Raw genomic sequence first — 15,602 nt, 5'->3', positions numbered from 1 at the left:
GGCTGCCGGTGGCGATGGTGGAGGTAGAAACGATTGGATCTTTTAAGAGACTCCTGGATGGCTACATGAGCTTAGAAGAATAGAGGGCTAGGGTAAAGCCTAGGTAGTTCTAAGGCAGGGAAATGTTCGGCACAGCTTTGTGGACAGAAGAGCCTGTATTGTGATGTAGGTTTTCTATGTTTTCTCTGAGGAAAAACTTTTTCACACAGAGGGTTGTGGTTCTGTTGAATGCTCTGCCTCAGAAGGCAGTGGAGGCCAATTCTCTGGATTCTTTCAAGACAGAGTTAGATAGAGCTCTTAAAGATAGTGGAGTGAAGGGATATGGGGAGAAGGCAGGAACTGGATACTGATTGTGGATGATCAGCCATGATCACAGTGAATGGCGGTTCTGGCTCAAAGGGCTGAATGGCCTACTCCTGCGCCTATTGTCTATTGTCTATGTTTCTCTGCTCCTTTGGCAGCAATTACAGCCATGAGCCAGTGTGCATGGGTCAATTCAGCTTTGCACATCAGGACACTACAATTTCTCCCCATTCTTCTTTACAAAACTGCCCAAGCTCTGTCAGATTGCAGGGGGATTGTGAGTGAACAGCCCTTTTCAAGACCAGTCAGAAATTCTCATTTGGATTGAACTCTGCACTCTGACTTGGACAGTAATTTTCTTTTGCATATTTCATCAGATTTTTGTCCAGGATTTCCCTGTATTTCCCATGGGATCTGCAGCCTGTAACCTGTCCCTGTAGCCACAGTGTGCACGAACCGGTGAGCTCGTGGTCAGTGGTGACCATCATGGATGTGAAGGGGTGGTTAGTGGTGGTGCGGGATGTGGTGGGCTGGGTCAGTGGGGGTGTGGGATGTGGAGGGGTGGGTTAGTTGTGTTGTGGGATGTGGAGGGGTGGGTTAGTGGTGATGTGGGATGTGGAGGGGTGGGTTAGTGGGGGTGTGGGATGTGGAGGGGTGGGTTAGTGGTGGTGTGGAATGTGGAGGGTGGGTTAGTGGGGGTGTGGGATGTGGAGGGGTGGGTTAGTGGTGGTGTGGGATGTGGAGGGGTGGGTTAGTGGTGGTGTGGGATGTGGAGGGGTGGGTTAGTGGTGGTGTGGGATGTAGAGGGGGAGTTAGTGGTGGTGTGGGATGTTGGGGGGTGGGTTAGTGGTGGTGTGGGATGTGGAGGGGGGGTTAGTGGTGGTGTGGGATGTGGAGGGGTGGGTTAGTGGTGTTGAGGGATGTAGAGGAGTGGGTTAGTGGTGGTGTGGGATGTGGAGGGGTGGGTCAGTGGTGTTGTGGGATGTGGAGGGATGGGTTAGTGGTGGTGTGGGTTGTGGAGGGGTGGGTTAGTGGTGGTGTGGGATGTGGAGGGGTGGGTTAGTGGTGTTGAGGGATGTAGAGGAGTGGGTTAGTGGTGGTGTGGGATGTGGAGGGGTGGGTCAGTGGTGTTGTGGGATGTGGAGGGATGGGTTAGTGGTGGTGTGGGTTGTGGGGGGGTGGGTTAGTGCTGGTGTGGGATGTGGAGGGGTGGGTTAGTGGTGGTGTGGGTTGTGGAGGGTGGGTCAGTGGTGTTGTGGGATGTGGAGGGGTGGGTTAGTGGTGTTGAGGGATGTGGAGGGGTGGGTTAGTGGTGTTGAGGGATGTGGAGGGGTGGGTTAGTGGTGGTGTGGGATGTGGAGGGGTGGGTTAGTGGGGGTGTGGGATGTAGAGGAGTGGGTTAGTGGTGGTGTGGGATGTGGAGGGGTGGGTTAGTGGTGTTGAGGGATGTGGAGGGGTGGGTCAGTGGGGGTGTGGGATGTGGAGGAGTGGGTTAGTGGGGGTGTGGGATGTGGAGGGGTGAGTTAGTGGTGATGTGGGATGTTGGGGGGTGGGTCAGTGGGGGTGTGGGATGTGGAGGGGTGGGTTAGTGGTGGTGTGGGATGTAGAGGGGTGGGTCAGTGGTGTTGTGGGATGTGGAGGGGGGGTTAGTGGTGGTGTGGGATGTGGAGGGGGGGTTAGTGGTGGTGTGGGATGTGGAGGGGTGGGTTACTGGTGGTGTGGGATGTGGAGGGGTAGGTTAGTGGTGGTGTGGGATGTGGGGGGGTGGGTTACTGGTGGTGTGGGATGTGGAGGGGTGGGTTAGTGGGGGTGTGGGATGTGGGGGGGGGTTAGTGGTGGTGTGGGATGTGGAGGGGTGGGTTAGTGGTGGTGTGGGATGTGATGGGTGGGTCAGTGGTGGTGTGAGATGTGGAGGGATGGGTTAGTGGTGGTGTGGGATGTGGAGGGGTGGGTTAGTGATGGTGTGGGATGTGGAGGGGTGGGTTGGTGGTGGTGTGGGATGTGGAGGGGTGGGTTAGTGGTGTTGAGGGATGTGGAGGGGTGGGTTAGTGGGGGTGTGGGATGTAGAGGAGTGGGTTAGTGGTGGTGTGGGATGTGGAGGGGTGGGTCAGTGGTGTTGTGGGATGTGGAGGGGTGGGTTAGTGGTGGTGTGGGATGTGGAGGGGTGGGTTAGTGGTGATGTGGGATATGGAGGGGTGGGTCAGTGGTGTTGTGGGATGTGGAGGGGTGGGTTAGTGGTGGTGTGGGATGTGGAGGGGGGGTTAGTGGTGGTGTGGGATGTGGAGGGGTGGGTTACTGGTGGTGTGGGATGTGGGGGGGTGGGTTACTGGTGGTGTGGGATGTGGAGGGGTGGGTTAGTGGGGGTGTGGGATGTGGGGGGGGGTTAGTGGTGGTGTGGGATGTGGAGGGGTGGGTTAGTGGTGGTGTGGGATGTGGAGGGGTGGGTTAGAGGTGGTGTGGGATGTGGAGGGGTGGGTTAGTGGTGGTGTGGGATGTGGAGGGTGGGTTAGTGGTGGTGTGGGATGTGATGGGTGGGTCAGTGGTGGTGTGAGATGTGGAGGGATGGGTTAGTGGTGGTGTGGGATGTGGACGGGTGGGTTAGTGATGGTGTGGGATGTGGAGGGGTGGGTTGGTGGTGGTGTGGGATGTGGGTGGGTTGGTGGTGTGGGATGTGGAGGGGTGGGTTAGTGATGGTGTGGGATGTGGAAGGATGGTTAGTGATGGTGTGGGATGTGGAGGGATGTTTAGTGGTGGTGTGAGTGAGGGAGGTGGGTTAGTGGGTGGAGACCTTACTGCTTGGGGATAGTAACTGTTTTTGGAGTGGGTGTCATTATCCTAACAACACACATCAAAGTTGCTGGTGAATGCAGCAGGCCAGGCAGCATCTCTAGGATGTTTCAGTTAGACTTGAAGAAGGGTCTCGGCCCGAAACGTACACTGTACCTCTTCCTAGAGATGCTGCCTGGCCTGCTGCGTCCACCAGCAACTTCGATGTGTGTTGCTTGAATTTCCAGCATCTGCAGAATTCCTCATTTTTACATCATTATCCTAAAGCTGTTTCTTAATGTATTTTCATGTTTCCTGTTTACAATCCCAACTTCCCATGCAAGCCACTATCAGCTCTCACACTGTCAACAGCAAGCAGAAAGAAAAACAGGAACTCTAGGAACCACGGACTCAGGGAAAGTGCCCACCCACATCTCCTGTGGATATCAGGGTGCAGATTTGTCAGTGAGTCCAGCAGGGACCATGGTGTTTATGATGGTGGGAGGGCTGTGGGGATGACACACTGGGGAAGGGGCAGTGAGGAGGGAGTGCTGTGGGAGGGTTGGTGAGGACGGAGGCTGTGGGAGGGTTGGTGAGGACGAAGGCTGTGGGAGGGTTGGTGAGGAGGGAGTGCTGTGGGAGGGATGAGAAGGGAGTTCTTTGGGAGGGATGAGGAGAGAGTTTGTGGCAGGGATAAGGAGGGAGATCTGTGGGAGGGATGAGGAGGGAGTGCTGTGGGAGGGTTGATGAGGAGGGAGTGCTCTGAGAGGGAAGAGGAGGGAGTGCTGTGGGAAGCATGAGAAGGGAGTTCTGTGAGAGGGATAAGGAGGGAGTGCTGTGGGAGGGTTGGTGAGAAGGGAGTGCTGTGGGAGGGGTGGTGAGGACGGAGGCTGTGAGAGGGTTGGTGAGGAAAGAGTGCTGTGGGAGGGATGAGAAGGGAGTTCTTTGGGAGGGATGAGGAGAGAGTTCTGTGGGAGGGATAAGGAGGGAGTGCTGTGGGAGGGATAAGGAGGGAGTGCTGTGGGAGGGATGAGGAGGGAGTTCTGTGGGAGGGATGAAGAGGGAGTGCTGTGGGAGGGTTGGTGAGGAGGGAGTTCTCTGGGAGAGTTGGTGACGATGGAGTGCTGTGGGAGGGTTGGTGAGAAGGGAATGCTGTGGGAGGGTTGGTGAGGAAGGAGTGCTATGGGAGGGATGAGGAGGGAGTTCTGTGGGAGGGATGAGGAGGGAGTGCTGTGGGAGGGTTGATGAGGAGGGAGTTCTGTGAGAGGGATGAGGAGGGAGGGATGAGGAGGGAGTGCTGTGGGAGGGATGAGGAGGGAGTGCTGTGGGAGGGTTGGTGAATAGGGAGTGCTGTTGGCGGGATGAGGGGGGAGTTCTGAGGGAGGGATGAGGAGGCAGTGCTGTGGGAGGGATGAGAAGGGAGTTCTGTGGGAGGGATTAGTAGGGAGTTCTGTGGGAGGGATAAGGAGGAAGTGCTGTTATAAGGTTGGTGAGGAGGGAGTTCTGTGCGAGGGATGAGGAGAGAGTGCAGTGGGAGTGATGAGAAGGGAGTGCTGTGGGAGGGGTGGTGAGGAGGGAGTGCTGTCGGAGGGATGAGGAGGAAGTGCTGTGGGAGGGTTGGTGAGGAGGGAGTGCTGTGGGAGGGATGAGGGGGGAGTTCTGAGGGAGGGATGAGGAGGGAGTGCTATGGGGGGAATGAGGAGGGAGTGCTATGGGGGGAATGAGGAGGGAGTGCTGTGGGCGGGATGAGAAGGGAGTGCTATGGGGGGAATGAGGAGGGAGTGCTGTGGGAGGGATGAGGCGGGAGTGCTATGGGGGGAATGAGGAGGGAGTGCTATGGGGGGAATGAGGAGGGAGTTCTGTGGGAGGGATGAGGAGGGAGTTCTGTGGGAGGGATGAGGAGGGAGTGTTGTTTTTCGGGTTGGTAAGGAGGGAGTGCTGTGGGAGGGGTGGTGAGGAGGGAGTGCTGTCGGAGGGATGAGGAGGGATATCTGTGGGAGGGATGAGGAGGGAGTGCTGTGGGGGGGATGAGGAGGCACTGCTGTGGGAGGGTTGGTGAGGAGGGAGTTCTGTGGAAGGGATGAGGAAGGAGTGCTGTAGGAGGGTTGGTGAAGAGGGAGTTCTGTGAAAGGGATGAGGAGGGAGTGCTGTGGGAGGGTTGGTGAGGAGGGAGTTCTATGGGAGGGTTGGTGAGGAGCGAGTTCTGTGGGAGGGTTGGTGAGGAGCAAGTTCTGTAGGAGGGTTGGTGAGGAGGGAGTGCTGTGGGAGGGATGAGGAGTGAGTTCTGAGGGAGGGATGAGGAGGGAGTGCTGAGGGAGAGATGAGGAGGGAGTTCTGTGGGAGGGACAAGTAGGGAGTGCTATGGGAGGGATTCGGAGGGAGTGCTGTGGGAGGGTTGGTGAGGAGGGAGTTCTGTGGGAGAGTTGGTGAGGAGGGAGTGCTGTGGGAGGGATGAGTGAGTTCTGTGAGAGGGATGAGGAGGGAGTTCTGTGGGAGGGATAAGGAGGGAGTGCTGTGGGAGGGATGAGGAGGGAGTTCTGTGGGAGGGATGAGGAGGGAGTGCTGTGGGAGGGATGAGAAGGGAGTTCTTTGGGAGGGATGAGGAGAGAGTTCTGTGGGAGGGATAAGGAGGGAGTGCTGTGGGAGGGATGAGGAGGGAGTGCTGTGGGAGGGTTGGTGAATAGGGAGTGCTGTTGGCGGGATGAGGAGGGAGTGCTATGGGAGGAATGAGGAGGGACTGCTGTGGGAGGGATGAGGGGGGAGTTATGAGGGAGGGATGAGGAGGGAGTTGCTGTGGGAGGGGTGGTGAGGAGGGAGTTCTGTGGGAGGTATGAGGAGGCAGTGCTGTGGGAGGGATGAGAAGGGAGTTCTGTGGGAGGGATTAGTAGGGAGTTCTGTGGGAGGGATAAGGAGGAAGTGCTGTTATAAGGTTGGTGAGGAGGGAGTTCTGTGCGAGGGCTGAGGAGAGAGTTCTGTGGGAGGGATAATGAGGGAGTGCTGTGGGAGGGATGAGGAGGGAGTTCTGTGGGAGGGATGAGGAGGGAGTGCTGTGGGAGGGTTGATGAGAAGGGAGTTCTGTGGGAGGGATGAGGAGGGAGTTCTGTGAGAGGGATGAGGAGGGAGTGCTGTGGGAGGGTTGGTGAATAGGGAGTGCTGTTGGCGGGATGAGGTGGGAGTGCATTGGGAGGAATGAGGAGGGACTGCTGTGGGAGGGATGAGAAGGGAGTTCTGTGGGAGGGATGAGGAGGCAGTGCTGTGGGAGGGTTGAGGAGGGAGTGCTGTGGGAGGGTTGGTGAGGAGGGAGTTCTGTGGGAGGGATGAGAAGGGAGTTCTGTGGGAGGGATAAGGAGGAAGTGCTGTTATAAGGTTGGTGAGGAGGGAGTTCTCTGGGAGGTATGAGGAGGCAGTGCTGTGGGAGGGATGAGAAGGGAGTTCTGTGGGAGGGATGAGAAGGGAGTTCTGTGGGAGGGATTAGTAGGGAGTTCTGTGGGAGGGATAAGGAGGAAGTGCTGTTATAAGGTTGGTGAGGAGGGAGTTCTGTGCGAGGGATGAGGAGAGTGTGCAGTGGGAGTGATGAGAAGGGAGTGCTGTGGGAGGGGTGGTGAGGACGGAGGCTGTGGGAGGGTTGGTGAGGAGGGAGTGCTGTGGGAGGGATGAGAAGGGAGTTCTTTGGGAGGGCTGAGGAGAGAGTTCTGTGGGAGGGATAAGGAGGGAGTGCTGTGGGAGGGATGAGGAGGGAGTTCTGTGGGAGGGATGAGGAGGGAGTGCTGTGGGAGGGTTGGTGAATAGGGAGTGCTGTTGGCGGGATGAGGAGTGAGTGCATTGGGAGGAATGAGGAGGGACTGCTGTGGGAGGGATGAGAAGGGAGTTCTGTGGGAGGGATGAGGAGGGAGTGCTGTGGGAGGGTTGGTGAGGAGGGAGTTCTGTGGGAGGTATGAGGAGGCAGTGCTGTGGGAGGGATGAGAAGGGAGTTCTGTGGGAGGGATTAGTAGGGAGTTCTGTGGGAGGGATGAGGAGGGAGTTCTGTGGGAGGGATAAGGAGGGAGTGTTGTTTTTCGGGTTGGTAAGGAGGGAGTGCTGTGGGAGGGGTGGTGAGGAGGGAGTGCTGTCGGAGGGATGAGGAGGGATATCTGTGGGAGGGATGAGGAGGGAGTGCTGTGGGGGGGATGAGGAGGCACTGCTGTGGGAGGGTTGGTGAGGAGGGAGTTCTGTGGAAGGGATGAGGAAGGAGTGCTGTAGGAGGGTTGGTGAGGAGGGAGTTCTGTGAGAGGGATGAGGAGGGAGAGCTGTGGGAGGGTTGGTGAGGAGGGAGTTCTATGGGAGGGTTGGTGAGGAGCAAGTTCTGTGGGAGGGTTGGTGAGGAGCGAGTTCTGTAGGAGGGTTGGTGAGGAGGGAGTGCTGTGGGAGGGATGAGGAGTGAGTTCTGAGGGAGGGATGAGGAGGGAGTGCTGAGGGAGAGATGAGGAGGGAGTTCTGTGGGAGGGACAAGTAGGGAGTGCTATGGGAGGGATGAGGAGGGAGTGCTGTGGGAGGGTTGGTGAATAGGGAGTGCTGTTGGCGGGATGAGGAGGGAGTGCTATGGGAGGAATGAGGAGGGACTGCTGTGGGAGGGATGAGGAGGGAGTTCTGTGGGAGGGATGAGGAGGGAGTGCTGTGGGAGGGTTGGTGAGGAGGGAGTTCTGTGGGAGGTATGAGGAGGCAGTGCTGTGGGAGGGATGAGGAGGGAGTTCTGTGGGAGGGATGAGGAGGGAGTGCTGTGGGAGGGATGAGGAGGGAGTTCTGTGGGAGGGATGAGGAGGGAGTGCTGTGGGAGGGATGAGGAGGGAGTGCTGTGGGAGGGTTGGTGAGGAGGGAGTTCTGTGGGAGGTATGAGGAGGCAGTGCTGTGGGAGGGATGAGAAGGGAGTTCTGTGGGAGGGATTAGTAGGGAGTTCTGTGGGAGGGATAAGGAGGGAGTGCTGTGGGAGGGATGAGGAGGGAGTTCTGTGGGAGGGATGAGGAGGGAGTGCTGTGGGAGGGTTGATGAGGAGGGAGTTCTGTGGGAGGGATGAGGAGGGAGTGCTGTGGGAGGGATGAGGAGGGAGTGCTGTGGGAGGGTTGGTGAATAGGGAGTGCTGTTGGCGGGATGAGGAGGGAGTGCTATGGGAGGAATGAAGAGGGACTGCTGTGGGAGGGATGAGGAGGGAGTGCTGTGGGAGGGTGGGTGAGGAGGGAGTTCTGTGGGAGGTATGAGGAGGCAGTGCTGTGGGAGGGATGAGAAGGGAGTTCTGTGGGAGGGATAAGGAGGAAGTGCTGTTATAAGGTTGGTGAGGAGGGAGTTCTGTGCGAGGGATGAGGAGAGAGTGCAGAGGGAGTGATGAGAAGGGAGTTCTGTGGGAGGGGTGGTGAGGAGGGAGTGCTGTCGGAGGGATGAGGAGGCAGTGCTGTGGGAGGGTTGGTGAGGAGGGAGTGCTGTGGGAGGGATGAGCGGGGAGTTCTGAGGGAGGGATGAGGAGGGAGTGCTATGGGGGAATGAGGAGGGAGTGCTATGGGGGGAATGAGGAGGGAGTGCTATGGGGGGAATGAGGAGGGAGTGCTGTGGGGGGAATGAGGAGGGAGTGCTATGGGGGGAATGAGGAGGGAGTGCTGTGGGCGGGATGAGGCGGGAGTGCCATGGGGGGAATGAGGAGGGAGTGCAGTGGGACGGATGAGAAGGGAGTTCTGTGGGAGGGATGAGGAGGGAGTGCAGTGGGAGGGATGAGAAGGGAGTTCTGTGGGAGGGATGAGGAGGGAGTTCTGTGGGAGGGATAAGGAGGGGGTGTTGTTTTTCGGGTTGGTAAGGAGGGAGTGCTGTGGGAGGGGTGGTGAGGAGGGAGTGCTGTCGGAGGGATGAGGAGGGATATCTGTGGGAGGGATGAGGAGGGAGTGCTGTGGGGGGGATGAGGAGGCACTGCTGTGGGAGGGTTGGTGAGGAGGGAGTTCTGCGGAAGGGATGAGGAAGGAGTGCTGTAGGAGGGTTGGTGAGGAGGGAGTTCTGTGAGAGGGATGAGGAGGGAGAGCTGTGGGAGGGTTGGTGAGGAGGGAGTTCTATGGGAGGGTTGGTGAGGAGCGAGTTCTGTGGGAGGGTTGGTGAGGAGCGAGTTCTGTAGGAGGGTTGGTGAGGAGGGAGTGCTGTGGGAGGGATGAGGAGTGAGTTCTGAGGGAGGGATGAGGAGGGAGTGCTGAGGGAGAGATGAGGAGGGAGTTCTGTGGGAGGGACAAGTAGGGAGTGCTATGGGAGGGATGAGGAGGGAGTGCTGTGGGAGGGTTGGTGAATAGGGAGTGCTGTTGGCGGGATGAGGAGGGAGTGCTATGGGAGGAATGAGGAGGGACTGCTGTGGGAGGGATGAGAAGGGAGTTCTGTGGGAGTGATGAGAAGGGAGTGCTGTGGGAGGGTTGGTGAGGACGGAGGCTGTGGGAGGGTTGGTGAGGAGGGAGTGCTGTGGGAGGGATGAGAAGGGAGTTCTTTGGGAGGGATGAGGAGAGAGTTCTGTGGGAGGGATAAGGAGGGAGTGCTGTGGGAGGGATGAGGAGGGAGTTCTGTGGGAGGGATGAGGAGGGAGTGCTGTGGGAGGGTTGGTGAATAGGGAGTGCTGTTGGTGGGATGAGGAGGGAGTGTTATGGGAGGAATGAGGAGGGACTGCTGTGGGAGGGATGAGAAGGGAGTTCTGTGGGAGGGATGAGGAGGGAGTGCTGTGGGAGGGTTGGTGAGGAGGGAGTTCTGTGGGAGGTATGAGGAGGCAGTGCTGTGGGAGGGATGAGAAGGGAGTTCTGTGGGAGGGATGAGAAGGGAGTTCTGTGGGAGGGATAAGGAGGAAGTGCTGTTATAAGGTTGGTGAGGAGGGAGTTCTGTGCGAGGGATGAGGAGAGAGTGCAGTGGGAGTGATGAGAAGGGAGTGCTGTGGGAGGGTTGCTGAGGACGGAGGCTGTGGGAGGGTTGGTGAGGAGGGAGTGCTGTGGGAGGGATGAGAAGGGAGTTCTTTGGGAGGGCTGAGGAGAGAGTTCTGTGGGAGGGATAAGGAGGGAGTGCTGTGGGAGGGATGAGGAGGGAGTTCTGTGGGAGGGATGAGGAGGGAGTGCTGTGGGAGGGTTGATGAGAAGGGAGTTCTGTGGGAGGGATGAGGAGGGAGTTCTGTGAGAGGGATGAGGAGGGAGTGCTGTGGGAGGGTTGGTGAATAGGGAGTGCTGTTGGCGGGATGAGGAGGGAGTGCATTGGGAGGAATGAGGAGGGACTGCTGTGGGAGGGATGAGGAGGGAGTGCTGTGGGAGGGTTGGTGAGGAGGGAGTTCTGTGGGAGGGATGAGAAGGGAGTTCTGTGGGAGGGATAAGGAGGAAGTGCTGTTATAAGGTTGGTGAGGAGGGAGTTCTCTGGGAGGTATGAGGAGGCAGTGCTGTGGGAGGGATGAGAAGGGAGTTCTGTGGGAGGGATGAGAAGGGAGTTCTGTGGGAGGGATTACTAGGGAGTTCTGTGGGAGGGATAAGGAGGAAGTGCTGTTATAAGGTTGGTGAGGAGGGAGTTCTGTGCGAGGGATGAGGAGAGAGTGCAGTGGGAGTGATGAGAAGGGAGTGCTGTGGGAGGGGTGGTGAGGACGGAGGCTGTGGGAGGGTTGGTGAGGAGGGAGTGCTGTGGGAGGGATGAGAAGGGAGTTCTTTGGGAGGGCTGAGGAGGGAGTTCTGTGGGAGGGATAAGGAGGGAGTGCTGTGGGAGGGATGAGGAGGGAGTTCTGTGAGAGGGATGAGGAGGGAGTGCTGTGGGAGGGTTGGTGAATAGGGAGTGCTGTTGGCGGGATGAGGAGGGAGTGTTATGGGAGGAATGAGGAGGGACTGCTGTGGGAGGGATGAGAAGGGAGTTCTGTGGGAGGGATGAGGAGGGAGTGCTGTGGGAGGGTTGGTGAGGAGGGAGTTCTGTGGGAGGTATGAGGAGGCAGTGCTGTGGGAGGGATGAGAAGGGAGTTCTGTGGGAGGGATGAGAAGGGAGTTCTGTGGGAGGGATAAGGAGGAAGTGCTGTTATAAGGTTGGTGAGGAGGGAGTTCTGTGCGAGGGATGAGGAGAGAGTGCAGTGGGAGTGATGAGAAGGGAGTGCTGTGGGAGGGTTGCTGAGGACGGAGGCTGTGGGAGGGTTGGTGAGGAGGGAGTGCTGTGGGAGGGATGAGAAGGGAGTTCTTTGGGAGGGCTGAGGAGAGAGTTCTGTGGGAGGGATAAGGAGGGAGTGCTGTGGGAGGGATGAGGAGGGAGTTCTGTGGGAGGGATGAGGAGGGAGTGCTGTGGGAGGGTTGATGAGAAGGGAGTTCTGTGGGAGGGATGAGGAGGGAGTTCTGTGAGAGGGATGAGGAGGGAGTGCTGTGGGAGGGTTGGTGAATAGGGAGTGCTGTTGGCGGGATGAGGAGGGAGTGCATTGGGAGGAATGAGGAGGGACTGCTGTGGGAGGGATGAGAAGGGAGTTCTGTGGGAGGGATGAGGAGGCAGTGCTGTGGGAGGGATGAGAAGGGAGTTCTGTGGGAGGGATGAGGAGGGAGTTCTGTGGGAGGGATGAGGAGGGAGTGCTGTGGGAGGGTTGGTGAGGAGGGAGTTCTGTGGGAGGGATGAGAAGGGAGTTCTGTGGGAGGGATAAGGAGGAAGTGCTGTTATAAGGTTGGTGAGGAGGGAGTTCTCTGGGAGGTATGAGGAGGCAGTGCTGTGGGAGGGATGAGAAGGGAGTTCTGTGGGAGGGATGAAGAAGGGAGTTCTGTGGGAGGGATTACTGGGGAGTTCTGTGGGAGGGATAAGAAGGAAGTGCTGTTATAAGGTTGGTGAGGAGGGAGTTCTGTGCGAGGGATGAGGAGAGAGTGCAGTGGGAGTGATGAGAAGGGAGTGCTGTGGGAGGGGTGGTGAGGAGAGGAGGGAGTGCTGTGGGAGGGACGAGAAGGGAGTTCTTTGGGAGGGCTGAGGAGAGAGTTCTGTGGGAGGGATAAGGAGGGAGTGCTGTGGGAGGGATGAGGAGGGAGTTCTGTGGGAGGGATGAGGAGGGAGTGCTGTGGGAGGGTTGGTGAATAGGGAGTGCTGTTGGCGGGATGAGGAGTGAGTGCATTGGGAGGAATGAGGAGGGACTGCTGTGGGAGGGATGAGAAGGGAGTTCTGTGGGAGGGATGAGGAGGGAGTGCTGTGGGAGGGTTGGTGAGGAGGGAGTTCTGTGGGAGGTATGAGGAGGCAGTGCTGTGGGAGGGATGAGAAGGGAGTTCTGTGGGAGGGATGAGAAGGGAGTTCTGTGGGAGGGATAAGGAGGAAGTGCTGTTATAAGGTTGGTGAGGAGGGAGTTCTGTGCGAGGGATGAGGAGAGAGTGCAGTGGGAGTGATGAGAAGGGAGTGCTGTGGGAGGGTTGCTGAGGACGGAGGCTGTGGGAGGGTTGGTGAGGAGGGAGTGCTGTGGGAGGGATGAGAAGGGAGTTCTTTGGGAGGGCTGAGGAGAGAGTTCTGTGGGAGGGATAAGGAGGGAGTGCTGTGGGAGGGATGAGGAGGGAGTTCTGTGGGAGGGATGAGGAGGGAGTGCTGTGGGAGGGTTGATGAGAAGGGAGTTCTGTGGGAGGGATGAGGAGGGAGTTCTGTGAGAGGGATGAGGAGGGAGTGCTGTGGGAGGGTTGGTGAATAGGGAGTGCTGTTGGCGGGATGAGGAGGGAGTGCATTGGGAGGAATGAGGAGGGACTGCTGTGGGAGGGATGAGAAGGGAGTTCTGTGGGAGGAATGAGGAGGCAGTGCTGTGGGAGGGATGAGAAGGGAGTTCTGTGGGAGGGATGAGGAGGGAGTTCTGTGGGAGGGATGAGGAGGGAGTGCTGTGGGAGGGTTGGTGAGGAGGGAGTTCTGTGGGAGGGATGAGAAGGGAGTTCTGTGGGAGGGATAAGGAGGAAGTGCTGTTATAAGGTTGGTGAGGAGGGAGTTCTCTGGGAGGTATGAGGAGGCAGTGCTGTGGGAGGGATGAGAAGGGAGTTCTGTGGGAGGGATTAGTAGGGAGTTCTGTGGGAGGGATAAGGAGGAAGTGCTGTTGTAAGGTTGGTGAGGAGGGAGTTCTGTGCGAGGGGTGAGGAGAGAGTGCAGTGGGAGTGATGAGAAGGGAGTGCTGTGGGAGGGGTGGTGAGGACGGAGGCTGTGGGAGGGTTGGTGAGGAGGGAGTGCTGTGGGAGGGATGAGAAGGGAGTTCTTTGGGAGGGCTGAGGAGAGAGTTCTGTGGGAGGGATAAGGAGGGAGTGCTGTGGGAGGGATGAGGAGGGAGTTCTGTGGGAGGGATGAGGAGGGAGTGCTGTGGGAGGGTTGGTGAATAGGGAGTGCTGTTGGCGGGATGAGGAGTGAGTGCATTGGGAGGAATGAGGAGGGACTGCTGTGGGAGGGATGAGAAGGGAGTTCTGTGGGAGGGATGAGAAGGGAGTTCTGTGGGAGGGATTAGTAGGGAGTTCTGTGGGAGGGATAAGGAGGAAGTGCTGTTATAAGGTTGGTGAGGAGGGAGTTCTGTGCGAGGGATGAGGAGAGAGTGCAGTGGGAGTGATGAGAAGGGAGTGCTGTGGGAGGGGTGGTGAGGACGGAGGCTGTGGGAGGGTTGGTGAGGAGGGAGTGCTGTGGGAGGGATGAGAAGGGAGTTCTTTGGGAGGGCTGAGGAGAGAGTTCTGTGGGAGGGATAAGGAGGGAGTGCTGTGGGAGGGATGAGGAGGGAGTTCTGTGGGAGGGATGAGGAGGGAGTGCTGTGGGAGGGTTGGTGAATAGGGAGTGCTGTTGGCGGGATGAGGAGGGAGTGTTATGGGAGGAATGAGGAGGGACTGCTGTGGGAGGGATGAGAAGGGAGTTCTGTGGGAGGGATGAGGAGGGAGTGCTGTGGGAGGGTTGGTGAGGAGGGAGTTCTGTGGGAGGTATGAGGAGGCAGTGCTGTGGGAGGGATGAGAAGGGAGTTCTGTGGGAGGGATGAGAAGGGAGTTCTGTGGGAGGGATAAGGAGGAAGTGCTGTTATAAGGTTGGTGAGGAGGGAGTTCTGTGCGAGGGATGAGGAGAGAGTGCAGTGGGAGTGATGAGAAGGGAGTGCTGTGGGAGGGTTGCTGAGGACGGAGGCTGTGGGAGGGTTGGTGAGGAGGGAGTGCTGTGGGAGGGATGAGAAGGGAGTTCTTTGGGAGGGCTGAGGAGAGAGTTCTGTGGGAGGGATAAGGAGGGAGTGCTGTGGGAGGGATGAGGAGGGAGTTCTGTGGGAGGGATGAGGAGGGAGTGCTGTGGGAGGGTTGATGAGAAGGGAGTTCTGTGGGAGGGATGAGGAGGGAGTTCTGTGAGAGGGATGAGGAGGGAGTGCTGTGGGAGGGTTGGTGAATAGGGAGTGCTGTTGGCGGGATGAGGAGGGAGTGCATTGGGAGGAATGAGGAGGGACTGCTGTGGGAGGGATGAGAAGGGAGTTCTGTGGGAGGGATGAGGAGGCAGTGCTGTGGGAGGGATGAGAAGGGAGTTCTGTGGGAGGGATGAGGAGGGAGTTCTGTGGGAGGGATGAGGAGGGAGTGCTGTGGGAGGGTTGGTGAGGAGGGAGTTCTGTGGGAGGGATGAGAAGGGAGTTCTGTGGGAGGGATAAGGAGGAAGTGCTGTTATAAGGTTGGTGAGGAGGGAGTTCTCTGGGAGGTATGAGGAGGCAGTGCTGTGGGAGGGATGAGAAGGGAGTTCTGTGGGAGGGATGAGAAGGGAGTTCTGTGGGAGGGATAAGGAGGAAGTGCTGTTATAAGGTTGGTGAGGAGGGAGTTCTGTGCGAGGGATGAGGAGAGAGTGCAGTGGGAGTGATGAGAAGGGAGTGCTGTGGGAGGGGTGGTGAGGACGGAGGCTGTGGGAGGGTTGGTGAGGAGGGAGTGCTGTGGGAGGGATGAGAAGGGAGTTCTTTGGGAGGGCTGAGGAGAGAGTTCTGTGGGAGGGATAAGGAGGGAGTGCTGTGGGAGGGATGAGGAGGGAGTTCTGTGGGAGGGATGAGGAGGGAGTGCTGTGGGAGGGTTGGTGAATAGGGAGTGCTGTTGGCGGGATGAGGAGGGAGTGTTATGGGAGGAATGAGGAGGGACTGCTGTGGGAGGGATGAGAATGGAGTTCTGTGGGAGGGATGAGGAGGGAGTGCTGTGGGAGGGTTGGTGAGGAGGGAGTTCTGTGGGAGGTATGAGGAGGCAGTGCTGTGGGAGGGATGAGAAGGGAGTTCTGTGGGAGGGATGAGAAGGGAGTTCTGTGGGAGGGATAAGGAGGAAGTGCTGTTATAAGGTTGGTGAGGAGGGAGTTCTGTGCGAGGGATGAGGAGAGAGTGCAGTGGGAGTGATGAGAAGGGAGTGCTGTGGGAGGGTTGCTGAGGACGGAGGCTGTGGGAGGGTTGGTGAGGAGGGAGTGCTGTGGGAGGGATGAGAAGGGAGTTCTTTGGGAGGGCTGAGGAGAGAGTTCTGTGGGAGGGATAAGGAGGGAGTGCTGTGGGAGGGATGAGGAGGGAGTTCTGTGGGAGGGATGAGGAGGGAGTGCTGTGGGAGGGTCGATGAGAAGGGAGTTCTGTGGGA

The 15,602-nt window shown here is 58.1% G+C and overlaps 1 protein-coding gene across 4 annotated transcripts in view; it reads left to right on the top strand.

The window, feature by feature from the left end:
• The window catches only part of LOC140193115 (chemerin-like receptor 1), a 54,091-nt gene that overhangs the window by 6,503 nt on the left and 31,986 nt on the right, over positions 1 to 15,602 (top strand). For 3 of the 4 annotated variants that reach the window (XM_072250527.1, XM_072250526.1, XM_072250525.1), the window contains exon 2: positions 681 to 762. The exons of the other annotated variant lie outside the window; for it this stretch is intronic. The gene's annotated coding sequence lies outside the window, so the exon portion shown is untranslated. The remainder of the gene's footprint in view (positions 1 to 680; positions 763 to 15,602) is intronic. 4 annotated transcript variants of the gene reach the window in all.

This window comes from Mobula birostris, unplaced genomic scaffold, assembly GCF_030028105.1.
Source record: "Mobula birostris isolate sMobBir1 unplaced genomic scaffold, sMobBir1.hap1 scaffold_391, whole genome shotgun sequence".
Taxonomy (NCBI): Eukaryota; Metazoa; Chordata; class Chondrichthyes; order Myliobatiformes; family Myliobatidae; genus Mobula; species Mobula birostris.
The sequence above is the reverse complement of the archived record's forward strand: the minus strand, read 5'-3'. Positions and strand labels throughout refer to the sequence as shown.